The sequence below is a fragment of the Pangasianodon hypophthalmus genome, chromosome 1 (assembly GCF_027358585.1).
Source record: "Pangasianodon hypophthalmus isolate fPanHyp1 chromosome 1, fPanHyp1.pri, whole genome shotgun sequence".
In the NCBI taxonomy this organism is placed as follows: domain Eukaryota; kingdom Metazoa; phylum Chordata; class Actinopteri; order Siluriformes; family Pangasiidae; genus Pangasianodon; species Pangasianodon hypophthalmus.
This window is the reverse complement of record NC_069710.1, coordinates 10,056,208-10,071,838: the sequence shown is the minus strand read 5'-3', so window position 1 is coordinate 10,071,838 and position 15,631 is coordinate 10,056,208. Positions and strand designations below refer to the sequence as shown.

General features: G+C 43.8%; 14 non-coding genes across 14 annotated transcripts; all 14 read right to left on the bottom strand.

The window, feature by feature from the left end:
• Positions 1-538: 538 nt before the first annotated feature.
• On the bottom strand, positions 539-652 carry LOC128320775 (U5 spliceosomal RNA). Its single transcript, XR_008304364.1, has one exon. It is a non-coding gene; the product is annotated as a U5 spliceosomal RNA (small nuclear RNA).
• An 865-nt stretch (positions 653-1,517) lies between these two features.
• Positions 1,518-1,631, bottom strand: LOC128320840 (U5 spliceosomal RNA). Its single transcript, XR_008304426.1, has one exon. It is a non-coding gene; the product is annotated as a U5 spliceosomal RNA (small nuclear RNA).
• A 1,152-nt stretch (positions 1,632-2,783) lies between these two features.
• LOC128320774 (U5 spliceosomal RNA) lies at positions 2,784-2,897 on the bottom strand. Its single transcript, XR_008304362.1, has one exon. It is a non-coding gene; the product is annotated as a U5 spliceosomal RNA (small nuclear RNA).
• A 1,164-nt stretch (positions 2,898-4,061) lies between these two features.
• On the bottom strand, positions 4,062-4,175 carry LOC128320839 (U5 spliceosomal RNA). The gene has a single exon (XR_008304425.1). It is a non-coding gene; the product is annotated as a U5 spliceosomal RNA (small nuclear RNA).
• Positions 4,176-5,041: 866 nt separating this feature from the next.
• Positions 5,042-5,155, bottom strand: LOC128320838 (U5 spliceosomal RNA). The gene has a single exon (XR_008304424.1). It is a non-coding gene; the product is annotated as a U5 spliceosomal RNA (small nuclear RNA).
• Positions 5,156-6,308: 1,153 nt separating this feature from the next.
• On the bottom strand, positions 6,309-6,422 carry LOC128320837 (U5 spliceosomal RNA). The gene has a single exon (XR_008304423.1). It is a non-coding gene; the product is annotated as a U5 spliceosomal RNA (small nuclear RNA).
• An 885-nt stretch (positions 6,423-7,307) lies between these two features.
• Positions 7,308-7,421, bottom strand: LOC128320772 (U5 spliceosomal RNA). Its single transcript, XR_008304361.1, has one exon. It is a non-coding gene; the product is annotated as a U5 spliceosomal RNA (small nuclear RNA).
• Positions 7,422-8,290: 869 nt separating this feature from the next.
• Positions 8,291-8,404, bottom strand: LOC128320771 (U5 spliceosomal RNA). Its single transcript, XR_008304359.1, has one exon. It is a non-coding gene; the product is annotated as a U5 spliceosomal RNA (small nuclear RNA).
• An 889-nt stretch (positions 8,405-9,293) lies between these two features.
• On the bottom strand, positions 9,294-9,407 carry LOC128320873 (U5 spliceosomal RNA). The gene has a single exon (XR_008304467.1). It is a non-coding gene; the product is annotated as a U5 spliceosomal RNA (small nuclear RNA).
• Positions 9,408-10,575: 1,168 nt separating this feature from the next.
• On the bottom strand, positions 10,576-10,689 carry LOC128320836 (U5 spliceosomal RNA). The gene has a single exon (XR_008304422.1). It is a non-coding gene; the product is annotated as a U5 spliceosomal RNA (small nuclear RNA).
• Positions 10,690-11,561: 872 nt separating this feature from the next.
• Positions 11,562-11,675, bottom strand: LOC128320874 (U5 spliceosomal RNA). Its single transcript, XR_008304468.1, has one exon. It is a non-coding gene; the product is annotated as a U5 spliceosomal RNA (small nuclear RNA).
• A 1,152-nt stretch (positions 11,676-12,827) lies between these two features.
• LOC128320834 (U5 spliceosomal RNA) lies at positions 12,828-12,941 on the bottom strand. The gene has a single exon (XR_008304420.1). It is a non-coding gene; the product is annotated as a U5 spliceosomal RNA (small nuclear RNA).
• Positions 12,942-13,817: 876 nt separating this feature from the next.
• Positions 13,818-13,931, bottom strand: LOC128320770 (U5 spliceosomal RNA). The gene has a single exon (XR_008304358.1). It is a non-coding gene; the product is annotated as a U5 spliceosomal RNA (small nuclear RNA).
• Positions 13,932-15,075: 1,144 nt separating this feature from the next.
• LOC128320769 (U5 spliceosomal RNA) lies at positions 15,076-15,189 on the bottom strand. The gene has a single exon (XR_008304357.1). It is a non-coding gene; the product is annotated as a U5 spliceosomal RNA (small nuclear RNA).
• Between the last annotated feature and the right edge of the window lie 442 nt (positions 15,190-15,631).

The window sequence follows — 15,631 nt, the reverse complement described above, 5'->3', positions numbered from 1 at the left end:
ACCTTACCCTGAGCCAGATTACTAGTTCCCAATCACTTATAGAGATAGCCATTCGTTCCCATTCATTCATTCATTCATTCACTCAGTCACTGACTGACTGACTGTTTAAGCCATGTTGGAACTGGCTGTGGGTCCGGAGTTCTGTCACTTACTTCACTCTAGCTGTTCCTATTGTTCTGGTCTTTGCCCTGAGCCAGATTACTAGCTCCTAATCACTTATAGAGATAGCCATTCGTTCCCATTCATTCATTCACTCAGTCACTGACTGTTTAAGCCATGTTGGAACTAGCTGTGGGTCTGGGGTTCTGTCTTGTACTTCACTCTAGCCGTCCCTATTGTTCTGGTCTTTGCGGTGTTCCTAGAGAAAGAACCAATGTAGACAATGGGCGGTAGCGGTTGATTTGCCAGCCTTGGATGTGGCGAAAAAAAAGTAAGGCTCTTACCTGTTTACTTATTTATTTATTCATAGATTCCCTCACTTAGACTCCATCCCCAACAGAGCCTTGGCCAACTCTTAGGCCAAACCACGAAACGGCCAGCTTTGCAACAGGACAGCCCAGATAAATAAGTAGAACTCATCAACATTCCACCCCACAGAAATCTTTAGTAAAAGGTGAAAGATTTACGTGTGAATAAAGAGAAACCTGAGCTACCAACCAAGAAGGCCCAGGCCTCCGAAACTCTTTTGGAAAGCTAGAAAGCTGGCCCAGGGTGAGGTGGCTTGTGCCGACCTCGTACACCTTGATGGCTTTGATAGCTATTGCAAAAAGGCAGAGCAGCAGCTATAGATGTAGGATTTGTTTAGAGTCAGATATGGGCTACAGATTGCATTAAGACCTATTTTGCCCCCTCCTTTTTCCACTGAGCAGTGCTGAACCAATTACAATTTACATCTGTTTTTTTTTTTTTTTTTTTTTTTAAAGTACCATAGGGTACTTTGCCTTTTTTCATTGGCAGGAGCTATAAAAGATATCAGGGTGGAGGCAGGGTGCTCAAGGTACCTTACCCTGAGCCAGATTACTAGTTCCCAATCACTTATAGAGATAGCCATTCGTTCCCATTCATTCATTCATTCACTCAGTCACTGACTCACTGACTGTTTAAGCCGTGTTGGAATTGGCTGTGGGTCTGGAGTTCTGTCACTTACTTCACTCTAGCTGTTCCTATTGTTCTGGTCTTTGCCCTGAGCCAGATTACTAGCTCCCAATCACTTATAGAGATAGCCATTTGTTCCCATTCATTCATTCACTCAGTCACTGACTGTTTAAGCCATGTTGGAACTAGCTGTGGGTCTGGGGTTCTGTCTTGTACTTCACTCTAGCCGTCCCTATTGTTCTGGTCTTTGCGGTGTTCCTAGAGAAAGAACCAATGTAGACAATGGGTGGTAGCGGTTGATTTGCCAGCCTTGGATGTGGCGAAAAAAAAGTAAGGCTCTTACCTGTTTAATTATTTATTTATTCATAGATTCCCTCACTTAGACTCCATCCCCAACAGAGCCTTGGCCATCTCTTAGGCCAGCTTTGCAACAGGACAGCCCAGATAAATAAGTAGAACTCATCAACATTCCACCCCACAGAAATCTTTAGGAAAAGGTGAAAGATTTACGTGTGAATAAAGAGAAACCTGAGCTACAAACCAAGAAGGCCCAGGCCTCCGAAACTCTTTTGGAAAGCTAGAAAGCTGGCCCAGGGTGAGGTGGCTTGTGCCGACCTCGTACACCTTGATGGCTTTGATAGCTATTGCAAAAAGGCAGAGCAGCAGCTATAGATGTAGGATTTGTTTAGAGTCAGATATGGGCTACAGATTGCATTAAGACCTATTTTGCCCCCTCCTTTTTCCACTGAGCAGTGCTGAACCAATTACAATTTACATCTGTTTTTTTTTTTTTTTAAAGTACCATAGTGTACTTTGCCTTTTTTCATTGGCAGGAGCTATAAAGGCCTCAGGGTGGAGGCAGGGTGCTCAAGGTACCTTACCCTGAGCCAGATTACTAGTTCCCAATCACTTATAGAGATAGCCATTCATTCAAAGTCATTCATTCCTTCACTCAGTCACTGACTCACTGACTGTTTAAGCCATGTTGGAACTGGCTGTGGGTCTGGAGTTCTGTCACTTACTTCACTCTAGCTGTTCCTATTGTTCTGGTCTTTGCGGTGTTCCTAGAGAAAGAACCATAGGGTGCTTTGCCTTTTTTCTTTGGCAGGAGCTATAAAAGATATCAGGGTGGAGGCAGGGTGCTCAAGGTACCTTACCCTGAGCCAGATTACTAGTTCCCAATCACTTATAGAGATAGCCATTCGTTCCCATTCATTCATTCATTCATTCACTCAGTCACTGACTGACTGACTGTTTAAGCCATGTTGGAACTGGCTGTGGGTCCGGAGTTCTGTCACTTACTTCACTCTAGCTGTTCCTATTGTTCTGGTCTTTGCCCTGAGCCAGATTACTAGCTCCTAATCACTTATAGAGATAGCCATTCGTTCCCATTCATTCATTCACTCAGTCACTGACTGTTTAAGCCATGTTGGAACTAGCTGTGGGTCTGGGGTTCTGTCTTGTACTTCACTCTAGCCGTCCCTATTGTTCTGGTCTTTGCGGTGTTCCTAGAGAAAGAACCAATGTAGACAATGGGCGGTAGCGGTTGATTTGCCAGCCTTGGATGTGGCGAAAAAAAAGTAAGGCTCTTACCTGTTTACTTATTTATTTATTCATAGATTCCCTCACTTAGACTCCATCCCCAACAGAGCCTTGGCCAACTCTTAGGCCAAACCACGAAACGGCCAGCTTTGCAACAGGACAGCCCAGATAAATAAGTAGAACTCATCAACATTCCACCCCACAGAAATCTTTAGTAAAAGGTGAAAGATTTACGTGTGAATAAAGAGAAACCTGAGCTACCAACCAAGAAGGCCCAGGCCTCCGAAACTCTTTTGGAAAGCTAGAAAGCTGGCCCAGGGTGAGGTGGCTTGTGCCGACCTCGTACACCTTGATGGCTTTGATAGCTATTGCAAAAAGGCAGAGCAGCAGCTATAGATGTAGGATTTGTTTAGAGTCAGATATGGGCTACAGATTGCATTAAGACCTATTTTGCCCCCTCCTTTTTCCACTGAGCAGTGCTGAACCAATTACAATTTACATCTGTTTTTTTTTTTTTTTTTTTTTTTAAAGTACCATAGGGTACTTTGCCTTTTTTCATTGGCAGGAGCTATAAAGGCCTCAGGGTGGAGGCAGGGTGCTCAAGGTACCTTACCCTGAGCCAGATTACTAGTTCCCAATCACTTATAGAGATAGCCATTCATTCAAAGTCATTCATTCCTTCACTCAGTCACTGACTCACTGACTGTTTAAGCCATGTTGGAACTGGCTGTGGGTCTGGAGTTCTGTCACTTACTTCACTCTAGCTGTTCCTATTGTTCTGGTCTTTGCGGTGTTCCTAGAGAAAGAACCATAGGGTGCTTTGCCTTTTTTCTTTGGCAGGAGCTATAAAAGATATCAGGGTGGAGGCAGGGTGCTCAAGGTACCTTACCCTGAGCCAGATTACTAGTTCCCAATCACTTATAGAGATAGCCATTCGTTCCTATTCATTCATTCATTCATTCATTCACTCAGTCACTGACTGACTGACTGTTTAAGCCATGTTGGAACTGGCTGTGGGTCCGGAGTTCTGTCACTTACTTCACTCTAGCTGTTCCTATTGTTCTGGTCTTTGCCCTGAGCCAGATTACTAGCTCCCAATCATTTATAGAGATAGCCATTCGTTCCCATTCATTCATTCACTCAGTCACTGACTGTTTAAGCCATGTTGGAACTAGCTGTGGGTCTGGGGTTCTGTCTTGTACTTCACTCTAGCCGTCCCTATTGTTCTGGTCTTTGCGGTGTTCCTAGAGAAAGAACCAATGTAGACAATGGGTGGTAGCGGTTGATTTGCCAGCCTTGGACATGGGGGAAAAAAAGTAAGGCTCTTACCTGTTTAATTATTTATTTATTCATAGATTCCCTCACTTAGACTCCATCCCCAACAGAGCCTTGGCCATCTCTTAGGCCAAACCACGAAACGGCCAGCTTTGCAACAGGACAGCCCAGATAAATAAGTAGAACTCATCAACATTCCACCCCACAGAAATCTTTAGGAAAAGGTGAAAGATTTACGTGTGAATAAAGAGAAACCTGAGCTACAAACCAAGAAGGCCCAGGCCTCCGAAACTCTTTTGGAAAGCTAGAAAGCTGGCCCAGGGTGAGGTGGCTTGTGCCGACCTCGTACACCTTGATGGCTTTGATAGCTATTGCAAAAAGGCAGAGCAGCAGCTATAGATGTAGGATTTGTTTAGAGTCAGATATGGGCTACAGATTGCATTAAGACCTATTTTGCCCCCTCCTTTTTCCACTGAGCAGTGCTGAACCAATTACAATTTACATCTGTTTTTTTTTTTTTTTTTTTTTTTTAAAGTACCATAGGGTACTTTGCCTTTTTTCATTGGCAGGAGCTATAAAAGATATCAGGGTGGAGGCAGGGTGCTCAAGGTACCTTACCCTGAGCCAGATTACTAGTTCCCAATCACTTATAGAGATAGCCATTCGTTCCCATTCATTCATTCATTCACTCAGTCACTGACTCACTGACTGTTTAAGCCGTGTTGGAATTGGCTGTGGGTCTGGAGTTCTGTCACTTACTTCACTCTAGCTGTTCCTATTGTTCTGGTCTTTGCCCTGAGCCAGATTACTAGCTCCCAATCACTTATAGAGATAGCCATTTGTTCCCATTCATTCATTCACTCAGTCACTGACTGTTTAAGCCATGTTGGAACTAGCTGTGGGTCTGGGGTTCTGTCTTGTACTTCACTCTAGCCGTCCCTATTGTTCTGGTCTTTGCGGTGTTCCTAGAGAAAGAACCAATGTAGACAATGGGTGGTAGCGGTTGATTTGCCAGCCTTGGATGTGGCGAAAAAAAAGTAAGGCTCTTACCTGTTTAATTATTTATTTATTCATAGATTCCCTCACTTAGACTCCATCCCCAACAGAGCCTTAGCCATCTCTTAGGCCAGCTTTGCAACAGGACAGCCCAGATAAATAAGTAGAACTCATCAACATTCCACCCCACAGAAATCTTTAGGAAAAGGTGAAAGATTTACGTGTGAATAAAGAGAAACCTGAGCTACAAACCAAGAAGGCCCAGGCCTCCGAAACTCTTTTGGAAAGCTAGAAAGCTGGCCCAGGGTGAGGTGGCTTGTGCCGACCTCGTACACCTTGATGGCTTTGATAGCTATTGCAAAAAGGCAGAGCAGCAGCTATAGATGTAGGATTTGTTTAGAGTCAGATATGGGCTACAGATTGCATTAAGACCTATTTTGCCCCCTCCTTTTTCCACTGAGCAGTGCTGAACCAATTACAATTTACATCTGTTTTTTTTTTTTTTTTAAAGTACCATAGTGTACTTTGCCTTTTTTCATTGGCAGGAGCTATAAAGGCCTCAGGGTGGAGGCAGGGTGCTCAAGGTACCTTACCCTGAGCCAGATTACTAGTTCCCAATCACTTATAGAGATAGCCATTCATTCAAAGTCATTCATTCCTTCACTCAGTCACTGACTCACTGACTGTTTAAGCCATGTTGGAACTGGCTGTGGGTCTGGAGTTCTGTCACTTACTTCACTCTAGCTGTTCCTATTGTTCTGGTCTTTGCGGTGTTCCTAGAGAAAGAACCATAGGGTGCTTTGCCTTTTTTCTTTGGCAGGAGCTATAAAAGATATCAGGGTGGAGGCAGGGTGCTCAAGGTACCTTACCCTGAGCCAGATTACTAGTTCCCAATCACTTATAGAGATAGCCATTCGTTCCCATTCATTCATTCATTCATTCACTCAGTCACTGACTGACTGACTGTTTAAGCCATGTTGGAACTGGCTGTGGGTCCGGAGTTCTGTCACTTACTTCACTCTAGCTGTTCCTATTGTTCTGGTCTTTGCCCTGAGCCAGATTACTAGCTCCTAATCACTTATAGAGATAGCCATTCGTTCCCATTCATTCATTCACTCAGTCACTGACTGTTTAAGCCATGTTGGAACTAGCTGTGGGTCTGGGGTTCTGTCTTGTACTTCACTCTAGCCGTCCCTATTGTTCTGGTCTTTGCGGTGTTCCTAGAGAAAGAACCAATGTAGACAATGGGCGGTAGCGGTTGATTTGCCAGCCTTGGATGTGGCGAAAAAAAAGTAAGGCTCTTACCTGTTTACTTATTTATTTATTCATAGATTCCCTCACTTAGACTCCATCCCCAACAGAGCCTTGGCCAACTCTTAGGCCAAACCACGAAACGGCCAGCTTTGCAACAGGACAGCCCAGATAAATAAGTAGAACTCATCAACATTCCACCCCACAGAAATCTTTAGGAAAAGGTGAAAGATTTACGTGTGAATAAAGAGAAACCTGAGCTACAAACCAAGAAGGCCCAGGCCTCCGAAACTCTTTTGGAAAGCTAGAAAGCTGGCCCAGGGTGAGGTGGCTTGTGCCGACCTCGTACACCTTGATGGCTTTGATAGCTATTGCAAAAAGGCAGAGCAGCAGCTATAGATGTAGGATTTGTTTAGAGTCAGATATGGGCTACAGATTGCATTAAGACCTATTTTGCCCCCTCCTTTTTCCACTGAGCAGTGCTGAACCAATTACAATTTACATCTGTTTTTTTTTTTTTTTTTTTTTTTAAAGTACCATAGGGTACTTTGCCTTTTTTCATTGGCAGGAGCTATAAAAGATATCAGGGTGGAGGCAGGGTGCTCAAGGTACCTTACCCTGAGCCAGATTACTAGTTCCCAATCACTTATAGAGATAGCCATTCGTTCCCATTCATTCATTCATTCATTCACTCAGTCACTGACTGACTGACTGTTTAAGCCATGTTGGAACTGGCTGTGGGTCCGGAGTTCTGTCACTTACTTCACTCTAGCTGTTCCTATTGTTCTGGTCTTTGCCCTGAGCCAGATTACTAGCTCCTAATCACTTATAGAGATAGCCATTCGTTCCCATTCATTCATTCACTCAGTCACTGACTGTTTAAGCCATGTTGGAACTAGCTGTGGGTCTGGGGTTCTGTCTTGTACTTCACTCTAGCCGTCCCTATTGTTCTGGTCTTTGCGGTGTTCCTAGAGAAAGAACCAATGTAGACAATGGGCGGTAGCGGTTGATTTGCCAGCCTTGGATGTGGCGAAAAAAAAGTAAGGCTCTTACCTGTTTACTTATTTATTTATTCATAGATTCCCTCACTTAGACTCCATCCCCAACAGAGCCTTGGCCAACTCTTAGGCCAAACCACGAAACGGCCAGCTTTGCAACAGGACAGCCCAGATAAATAAGTAGAACTCATCAACATTCCACCCCACAGAAATCTTTAGTAAAAGGTGAAAGATTTACGTGTGAATAAAGAGAAACCTGAGCTACAAACCAAGAAGGCCCAGGCCTCCGAAACTCTTTTGGAAAGCTAGAAAGCTGGCCCAGGGTGAGGTGGCTTGTGCCGACCTCGTACACCTTGATGGCTTTGATAGCTATTGCAAAAAGGCAGAGCAGCAGCTATAGATGTAGGATTTGTTTAGAGTCAGATATGGGCTACAGATTGCATTAAGACCTATTTTGCCCCCTCCTTTTTCCACTGAGCAGTGCTGAACCAATTACAATTTACATCTGTTTTTTTTTTTGTTTTTTTTTTTTTTTAAAGTACCATAGGGTACTTTGCCTTTTTTCATTGGCAGGAGCTATAAAAGATATCAGGGTGGAGGCAGGGTGCTCAAGGTACCTTACCCTGAGCCAGATTACTAGTTCCCAATCACTTATAGAGATAGCCATTCGTTCCCATTCATTCATTCCTTCATTCACTCAGTCACTGACTCACTGACTGTTTAAGCCATGTTGGAATTGGCTGTGGGTCTGGAGTTCTGTCACTTACTTCACTCTAGCTGTTCTTATTGTTCTGGTCTTTGCCCTGAGCCAGATTACTAGCTCCTAATCACTTATAGAGATAGCCATTCGTTCCCATTCATTCATTCACTCAGTCACTGACTGTTTAAGCCATGTTGGAACTAGCTGTGGGTCTGGGGTTCTGTCTTGTACTTCACTCTAGCCGTCCCTATTGTTCTGGTCTTTGCGGTGTTCCTAGAGAAAGAACCAATGTAGACAATGGGTGGTAGCGGTTGATTTGCCAGCCTTGGATGTGGCAAAAAAAAAGTAAGGCTCTTACCTGTTTACTTATTTATTCATAGATTCCCTCACTTAGACTCCATCCCCAACAGAGCCTTGGCCATCTCTTAGGCCAGCTTTGCAACAGGACAGCCCAGATAAATAAGTAGAACTCATCAACATTCCACCCCACAGAAATCTTTAGTAAAAGGTGAAAGATTTACGTGTGAATAAAGAGAAACCTGAGCTACAAACCAAGAAGGCCCAGGCCTCCGAAACTCTTTTGGAAAGCTAGAAAGCTGGCCCAGGGTGAGGTGGCTTGTGCCGACCTCGTACACCTTGATGGCTTTGATAGCTATTGCAAAAAGGCAGAGCAGCAGCTATAGATGTAGGATTTGTTTAGAGTCAGATATGGGCTACAGATTGCATTAAGACCTATTTTGCCCCCTCCTTTTTCCACTGAGCAGTGCTGAACCAATTACAATTTACATCTGTTTTTTTTTTTGTTTTTTTTTTTTTTTAAAGTACCATAGGGTACTTTGCCTTTTTTCATTGGCAGGAGCTATAAAAGATATCAGGGTGGAGGCAGGGTGCTCAAGGTACCTTACCCTGAGCCAGATTACTAGTTCCCAATCACTTATAGAGATAGCCATTCGTTCCCATTCATTCATTCCTTCATTCACTCAGTCACTGACTCACTGACTGTTTAAGCCATGTTGGAATTGGCTGTGGGTCTGGAGTTCTGTCACTTACTTCACTCTAGCTGTTCCTATTGTTCTGGTCTTTGCCCTGAGCCAGATTACTAGCTCCTAATCACTTATAGAGATAGCCATTCGTTCCCATTCATTCATTCACTCAGTCACTGACTGTTTAAGCCATGTTGGAACTAGCTGTGGGTCTGGGGTTCTGTCTTGTACTTCACTCTAGCCGTCCCTATTGTTCTGGTCTTTGCGGTGTTCCTAGAGAAAGAACCAATGTAGACAATGGGTGGTAGCGGTTGATTTGCCAGCCTTGGATGTGGCGAAAAAAAAGTAAGGCTCTTACCTGTTTACTTATTTATTTATTCATAGATTCCCTCACTTAGACTCCATCCCCAACAGAGCCTTGGCCATCTCTTAGGCCAAACCACGAAACGGCCAGCTTTGCAACAGGACAGCCCAGATAAATAAGTAGAACTCATCAACAATCCACCCCAGAGAAATCTTTAGTAAAAGGTGAAAGATTTACGTGTGAATAAAGAGAAACCTGAGCTACAAACCAAGAAGGCCCAGGCCTCCGAAACTCTTTTGGAAAGCTAGAAAGCTGGCCCAGGGTGAGGTGGCTTGTGCCGACCTCGTACACCTTGATGGCTTTGATAGCTATTGCAAAAAGGCAGAGCAGCAGCTATAGATGTAGGATTTGTTTAGAGTCAGATATGGGCTACAGATTGCATTAAGACCTATTTTGCCCCCTCCTTTTTCCACTGAGCAGTGCTGAACCAATTACAATTTACATCTGTTTTTTTTTTTTTTTTTTTTTTTTTTAAAGTACCATAGGGTACTTTGCCTTTTTTCATTGGCAGGAGCTATAAAAGATATCAGGGTGGAGGCAGGGTGCTCAAGGTACCTTACCCTGAGCCAGATTACTAGTTCCCAATCACTTATAGAGATAGCCATTCGTTCCCATTCATTCATTCATTCATTCACTCAGTCACTGACTCACTGACTGTTTAAGCCATGTTGGAATTGGCTGTGGGTCTGGAGTTCTGTCACTTACTTCACTCAAGCTGTTCCTATTGTTCTGGTCTTTGCGGTGTTCCTAGAGAAAGAACCATAGGGTGCTTTGCCTTTTTTCTTTGGCAGGAGCTATAAAAGATATCAGGGTGGAGGCAGGGTGCTCAAGGTACCTTACCCTGAGCCAGATTACTAGTTCCCAATCACTTATAGAGATAGCCATTCGTTCCCATTCATTCATTCCTTCATTCACTCAGTCACTGACTCACTGACTGTTTAAGCCATGTTGGAACTGGCTGTGGGTCCGGAGTTCTGTCACTTACTTCACTCTAGCTGTTCCTATTGTTCTGGTCTTTGCCCTGAGCCAGATTACTAGCTCCCAATCATTTATAGAGATAGCCATTCGTTCCCATTCATTCATTCACTCAGTCACTGACTGTTTAAGCCATGTTGGAACTAGCTGTGGGTCTGGGGTTCTGTCTTGTACTTCACTCTAGCCGTCCCTATTGTTCTGGTCTTTGCGGTGTTCCTAGAGAAAGAACCAATGTAGACAATGGGTGGTAGCGGTTGATTTGCCAGCCTTGGACATGGGGGAAAAAAAGTAAGGCTCTTACCTGTTTAATTATTTATTTATTCATAGATTCCCTCACTTAGACTCCATCCCCAACAGAGCCTTGGCCATCTCTTAGGCCAAACCACGAAACGGCCAGCTTTGCAACAGGACAGCCCAGATAAATAAGTAGAACTCATCAACATTCCACCCCACAGAAATCTTTAGGAAAAGGTGAAAGATTTACGTGTGAATAAAGAGAAACCTGAGCTACAAACCAAGAAGGCCCAGGCCTCCGAAACTCTTTTGGAAAGCTAGAAAGCTGGCCCAGGGTGAGGTGGCTTGTGCCGACCTCGTACACCTTGATGGCTTTGATAGCTATTGCAAAAAGGCAGAGCAGCAGCTATAGATGTAGGATTTGTTTAGAGTCAGATATGGGCTACAGATTGCATTAAGACCTATTTTGCCCCCTCCTTTTTCCACTGAGCAGTGCTGAACCAATTACAATTTACATCTGTTTTTTTTTTTTTTTTTTTTTTTTTTTTTTAAAGTACCATAGGGTACTTTGCCTTTTTTCATTGGCAGGAGCTATAAAAGATATCAGGGTGGAGGCAGGGTGCTCAAGGTACCTTACCCTGAGCCAGATTACTAGTTCCCAATCACTTATAGAGATAGCCATTCGTTCCCATTCATTCATTCATTCACTCAGTCACTGACTCACTGACTGTTTAAGCCGTGTTGGAATTGGCTGTGGGTCTGGAGTTCTGTCACTTACTTCACTCTAGCTGTTCCTATTGTTCTGGTCTTTGCCCTGAGCCAGATTACTAGCTCCCAATCACTTATAGAGATAGCCATTTGTTCCCATTCATTCATTCACTCAGTCACTGACTGTTTAAGCCATGTTGGAACTAGCTGTGGGTCTGGGGTTCTGTCTTGTACTTCACTCTAGCCGTCCCTATTGTTCTGGTCTTTGCGGTGTTCCTAGAGAAAGAACCAATGTAGACAATGGGTGGTAGCGGTTGATTTGCCAGCCTTGGATGTGGCGAAAAAAAAGTAAGGCTCTTACCTGTTTAATTATTTATTTATTCATAGATTCCCTCACTTAGACTCCATCCCCAACAGAGCCTTAGCCATCTCTTAGGCCAGCTTTGCAACAGGACAGCCCAGATAAATAAGTAGAACTCATCAACATTCCACCCCACAGAAATCTTTAGGAAAAGGTGAAAGATTTACGTGTGAATAGAGAGAAACCTGCGCTACAAACCAAGAAGGCCCAGGCCTCCGAAACTCTTTTGGAAAGCTAGAAAGCTGGCCCAGGGTGAGGTGGCTTGTGCCGACCTCGTACACCTTGATGGCTTTGATAGCTATTGCAAAAAGGCAGAGCAGCAGCTATAGATGTAGGATTTGTTTAGAGTCAGATATGGGCTACAGATTGCATTAAGACCTATTTTGCCCCCTCCTTTTTCCACTGAGCAGTGCTGAACCAATTACAATTTACATCTGTTTTTTTTTTTTTTTAAAGTACCATAGTGTACTTTGCCTTTTTTCATTGGCAGGAGCTATAAAGGCCTCAGGGTGGAGGCAGGGTGCTCAAGGTACCTTACCCTGAGCCAGATTACTAGTTCCCAATCACTTATAGAGATAGCCATTCATTCAAAGTCATTCATTCCTTCACTCAGTCACTGACTCACTGACTGTTTAAGCCATGTTGGAACTGGCTGTGGGTCTGGAGTTCTGTCACTTACTTCACTCTAGCTGTTCCTATTGTTCTGGTCTTTGCGGTGTTCCTAGAGAAAGAACCATAGGGTGCTTTGCCTTTTTTCTTTGGCAGGAGCTATAAAAGATATCAGGGTGGAGGCAGGGTGCTCAAGGTACCTTACCCTGAGCCAGATTACTAGTTCCCAATCACTTATAGAGATAGCCATTCGTTCCCATTCATTCATTCATTCATTCACTCAGTCACTGACTGACTGACTGTTTAAGCCATGTTGGAACTGGCTGTGGGTCCGGAGTTCTGTCACTTACTTCACTCTAGCTGTTCCTATTGTTCTGGTCTTTGCCCTGAGCCAGATTACTAGCTCCTAATCACTTATAGAGATAGCCATTCGTTCCCATTCATTCATTCACTCAGTCACTGACTGTTTAAGCCATGTTGGAACTAGCTGTGGGTCTGGGGTTCTGTCTTGTACTTCACTCTAGCCGTCCCTATTGTTCTGGTCTTTGCGGTGTTCCTAGAGAAAGAACCAATGTAGACAATGGGTGGTAGCGGTTGATTTGCCAGCCTTGGATGTGGCGAAAAAAAAGTAAGGCTCTTACCTGTTTACTTATTTATTTATTCATAGATTCCCTCACTTAGACTCCATCCCCAACAGAGCCTTGGCCAACTCTTAGGCCAAACCACGAAACGGCCAGCTTTGCAACAGGACAGCCCAGATAAATAAGTAGAACTCATCAACATTCCACCCCACAGAAATCTTTAGGAAAAGGTGAAAGATTTACGTGTGAATAAAGAGAAACCTGAGCTACCAACCAAGAAGGCCCAGGCCTCCGAAACTCTTTTGGAAAGCTAGAAAGCTGGCCCAGGGTGAGGTGGCTTGTGCCGACCTCGTACACCTTGATGGCTTTGATAGCTATTGCAAAAAGGCAGAGCAGCAGCTATAGATGTAGGATTTGTTTAGAGTCAGATATGGGCTACAGATTGCATTAAGACCTATTTTGCCCCCTCCTTTTTCCACTGAGCAGTGCTGAACCAATTACAATTTACATCTGTTTTTTTTTTTTTTTTTTTTTTTTTTTTTTAAAGTACCATAGGGTACTTTGCCTTTTTTCATTGGCAGGAGCTATAAAAGATATCAGGGTGGAGGCAGGGTGCTCAAGGTACCTTACCCTGAGCCAGATTACTAGTTCCCAATCACTTATAGAGATAGCCATTCGTTCCCATTCATTCATTCCTTCATTCACTCAGTCACTGACTCACTGACTGTTTAAGCCTTGTTGGAACTGGCTGTGGGTCTGGAGTTCTGTCACTTACTTCACTCTAGCTGTTCCTATTGTTCTGGTCTTTGCCCTGAGCCAGATTACTAGCTCCCAATCATTTATAGAGATAGCCATTTGTTCCCATTCATTCATTCACTCAGTCACTGACTGTTTAAGCCATGTTGGAACTAGCTGTGGGTCTGGGGTTCTGTCTTGTACTTCACTCTAGCCGTCCCTATTGTTCTGGTCTTTGCGGTGTTCCTAGAGAAAGAACCAATGTAGACAATGGGTGGTAGCGGTTGATTTGCCAGCCTTGGACGTGGGGGAAAAAAAGTAAGGCTCTTACCTGTTTAATTATTTATTTATTCATAGATTCCCTCACTTAGACTCCATCCCCAACAGAGCCTTGGCCATCTCTTAGGCCAGCTTTGCAACAGGACAGCCCAGATAAATAAGTAGAACTCATCAACATTCCACCCCACAGAAATCTTTAGTAAAAGGTGAAAGATTTACGTGTGAATAAAGAGAAACCTGAGCTACAAACCAAGAAGGCCCAGGCCTCCGAAACTCTTTTGGAAAGCTAGAAAGCTGGCCCAGGGTGAGGTGGCTTGTGCCGACCTCGTACACCTTGATGGCTTTGATAGCTATTGCAAAAAGGCAGAGCAGCAGCTATAGATGTAGGATTTGTTTAGAGTCAGATATGGGCTACAGATTGCATTAAGACCTATTTTGCCCCCTCCTTTTTCCACTGAGCAGTGCTGAACCAATTACAATTTACATCTGTTTTTTTTTTTTTTTTTTTTTTTAAAGTACCATAGGGTACTTTGCCTTTTTTCATTGGCAGGAGCTATAAAGGCCTCAGGGTGGAGGCAGGGTGCTCAAGGTACCTTACCCTGAGCCAGATTACTAGTTCCCAATCACTTATAGAGATAGCCATTCATTCAAAGTCATTCATTCCTTCACTCAGTCACTGACTCACTGACTGTTTAAGCCATGTTGGAACTGGCTGTGGGTCTGGAGTTCTGTCACTTACTTCACTCTAGCTGTTCCTATTGTTGTGGTCTTTGCGGTGTTCCTAGAGAAAGAACCATAGGGTGCTTTGCCTTTTTTCTTTGGCAGGAGCTATAAAAGATATCAGGGTGGAGGCAGGGTGCTCAAGGTACCTTACCCTGAGCCAGATTACTAGTTCCCAATCACTTATAGAGATAGCCATTCGTTCCCATTCATTCATTCCTTCATTCACTCAGTCACTGACTCACTGACTGTTTAAGCCTTGTTGGAACTGGCTGTGGGTCTGGAGTTCTGTCACTTACTTCACTCTAGCTGTTCCTATTGTTCTGGTCTTTGCCCTGAGCCAGATTACTAGCTCCCAATCATTTATAGAGATAGCCATTTGTTCCCATTCATTCATTCACTCAGTCACTGACTGTTTAAGCCATGTTGGAACTAGCTGTGGGTCTGGGGTTCTGTCTTGTACTTCACTCTAGCCGTCCCTATTGTTCTGGTCTTTGCGGTGTTCCTAGAGAAAGAACCAATGTAGACAATGGGTGGTAGCGGTTGATTTGCCAGCCTTGGACGTGGGGGAAAAAAAGTAAGGCTCTTACCTGTTTAATTATTTATTTATTCATAGATTCCCTCACTTAGACTCCATCCCCAACAGAGCCTTGGCCATCTCTTAGGCCAGCTTTGCAACAGGACAGCCCAGATAAATAAGTAGAACTCATCAACATTCCACCCCACAGAAATCTTTAGTAAAAGGTGAAAGATTTACGTGTGAATAAAGAGAAACCTGAGCTACAAACCAAGAAGGCCCAGGCCTCCGAAACTCTTTTGGAAAGCTAGAAAGCTGGCCCAGGGTGAGGTGGCTTGTGCCGACCTCGTACACCTTGATGGCTTTGATAGCTATTGCAAAAAGGCAGAGCAGCAGCTATAGATGTAGGATTTGTTTAGAGTCAGATATGGGCTACAGATTGCATTAAGACCTATTTTGCCCCCTCCTTTTTCCACTGAGCAGTGCTGAACCAATTACAATTTACATCTGTTTTTTTTTTTTTTTTTTTTTTTAAAGTACCATAGGGTACTTTGCCTTTTTTCATTGGCAGGAGCTATAAAGGCCTCAGGGTGGAGGCAGGGTGCTCAAGGTACCTTACCCTGAGCCAGATTACTAGTTCCCAATCACTTATAGAGATAGCCATTCATTCAAAGTCATTCATTCCTTCACTCAGTCACTGACTCACTG